Source organism: Thamnophis sirtalis, unplaced genomic scaffold, assembly GCF_051295495.1.
Source record: "Thamnophis sirtalis isolate CommonGarterSnake01/CBP01778 unplaced genomic scaffold, rThaSir2_p1.2 scaffold_2, whole genome shotgun sequence".
NCBI classification, from domain to species: Eukaryota; Metazoa; Chordata; class Lepidosauria; order Squamata; family Natricidae; genus Thamnophis; species Thamnophis sirtalis.
Genome location: NW_028261382.1, coordinates 166,158,772 through 166,161,456, shown reverse-complemented (window position 1 = coordinate 166,161,456; position 2,685 = coordinate 166,158,772).

The following is a 2,685-nucleotide window of genomic DNA, read 5'->3' as shown; positions in this document are numbered from 1 at the left end:
AACATTTGGAAATGATATTGTATAGCAAACAACAAGAAAAAAGGGGGAAGCGAAGGGTCCATTTGCATGAGACGCTAGTCTGTGGTTAGCCATGTGGACATGCCCAAAGAAGGGAATGAATGAGACCTAGAACTGAGACTGGGAGTATTCATTCTGTAATTTTGCAATCTGGCCCCAGGCACTTACTTACACAATGCCAAAGGTCGCAGAAATCTTGAGTACATGGAAATTCTCTCACGCTTCCCATCTAGAAGAGGGAGGGCAGCCGTATATCTTTGTAAGTGATATCTCTGTTGCCCTTTATGTTGTGTAGCAAGGAAATCCTGCAGCATTTGTGAGAAAACAGTGTTGAGAATTTTTGGCTGGATGGAAAGTGTATAAAAAAAGGAACCCCAGCTGATTAAAGAAAGAGAGAAACACAGTGCATTGAAGAAGGGGGGGAAAAAACACCTATGGAATCTGGCACAGAAAACGAGTGGAACTTTTGAATAAGTCCGTTGATGTTTTTCAGGATGTGGTTGAAATCTGACATCACTTTCAGAGTTCCAGAGGCTGTTCTTAGTGACATCCATACTTGGCTCGCTCAGGATCTCCGCAGCATGGACAAGGGAGCTATCTTTAGATTTCACTGTCTTGCTTCAGAAGGGACAGAATCCTTCCTCTGTGGTCCCTGGGGCTCTCCCTTGCTGCTCGGCTTCCTGAGGAGCATTTTGGAGAATCTGAGCTTCTGTGGCCGCAATCTCTAAATAACCAATTTAGGATTAAGAGTCACCGTACCCAGCGGCAGGAGTCGCATGTGTAGTTGTGTGCTACGTTGTCCCCTGATCACTAAGAAGTTGCCTTCCATGAGCTTTGCCAAAGGAAGCATCATAGCATTGAAATGTGGTCTTCCCATACAATCAAGAGACTATAGAAACCCTAAAAAAACAGCTATATCAAAGCAAGTAATCCTGGAAAGATGTTGATGTTGATGTTGATTTTATTTATATGCCACCCTTTTCCCCGAAGGGGACTCAGGGCGGCTCACAACTCAACCAGGGAAGGGGGATACAAACAAGAATTTAAACGACATAAAAAACAATGCATAATTAAAACACAACAGTCATACCCATTCGAGGCGGGGGCAACAGTTCTTTAGCCCCAGGCCTGTCGGAACAGCCAGGTTTTAAGGGCTTTGCGGAAGGCCTGGAGGGTGGTGAGGGTTCGAATCTCCACGGGGAGTTCGTTCCAGAGGGTCGGAGCAGCCACAGAGAAGGCTCTCCTCCGAGTAGTCGCCAGTCGACATTGGGCGGCGGATGGAATTCGGAGGAAGCCTAATCTGTGGGATCTAATCGGTCTAGTGGAGGTAATTGGCAGCAGGCGGTCTCTCAAGTACCCAGGTCCAATACCATGAAGGGCTTTATAAGTGATGACTAGCGCCTTGAAGCGTATCCGGAGACCAATAGGCAGCCAGTGCAGCTCGCGGAGGATAGGTGTTACGTGGGTGAACCGAGGCGCACCCACGATCGCTCGCGCGGCTGCATTCTGGACAAGCTGTAGTCGCCGAATGCTCTTCAAGGGCTGTCCCATGTAGAGCACGTTGCAGCAATCCAGAAAGCTGAGAGCTGTCCCCATTGTCTCAGTCTAAGAACATGCCGATGAGTAACAGAGTTGTTAACCACATATATCATTACTTTCCTAGAGGTTACTGAACCCCTATGGAAGAATGTTCTACCAGGTTTCTTTTGCCCTGCTGCTAGTTCTAGAAGAGAAGCACTGTAGAGACTGAAATCTTCCATACTCGTGACATCATGGCACTATTCAGCCATTGCTATGATGAACACAAGCTGGTCTGCATTAGAGATACAGCACTACGGCTACGGCTGAGTGAAGTTACAAATTGTTAGTGTGGAAATCCCAAGCATGACTGGAATTCGCTAGGTTTTTTTCCTTCGTCTAAGTCAAATGTGATCACGCATTTGGCTAAACGCAGAAAGGAAAATACAACAGTGGTGTGTGAAAGCTTGTGATATGACATAGAACAGAGGTCCCCCGACCTGTGGGCCATGGCCTCACAACCAAGTCGTGGCCTATTGGCCACCGGGCCACATGAGTAGCTGACAAATACGCATATGTGTGCATGCACGCACGTCCCCACTCGAGCTACTGTCGCTGTGAGCGCTGCATGGGAGCTACCATCACCGTGAGCATTACATGCGCACTCATGGCCCTGTAACGCGCATGCACATGTAAAGATGCCTGCATCCCCTCCAGGCTGCCAACCCAGAAAGACTGGGGAACTTCAAACTATAAGAGGCTAAAGAGACAGTTTTGTGTAGTAATTAAGGCTCCAAGCTAAAAACCAGGGGATGGTGAGTTCTAGTTCCAGCTTAGGCATCAAAGCTCGGAGACTTTAAGTTACTCGCTCGCTCTCAGCCCAACCCATCTCACAAAGTTGTTGTTGTGGGAAAAACAGGAGGAGGAAGGAGCGTTATGTTCATTGCCTTGAGTTAAGCATACAAACAATAAAGTTGGAATAAAAATAAATAATTAAATAAAAAGGGGGGGCATCTTAGTTTTATTTAAATGTTACATGCATTGATTTAGGCACCGATGTGAGTATAATATTGCCTGTTTATGCACATTACAAATCATTCCCTCCCCCCCCCCCCGTTTAAGAGAAATTAAGAGTATATGTCAACAGGT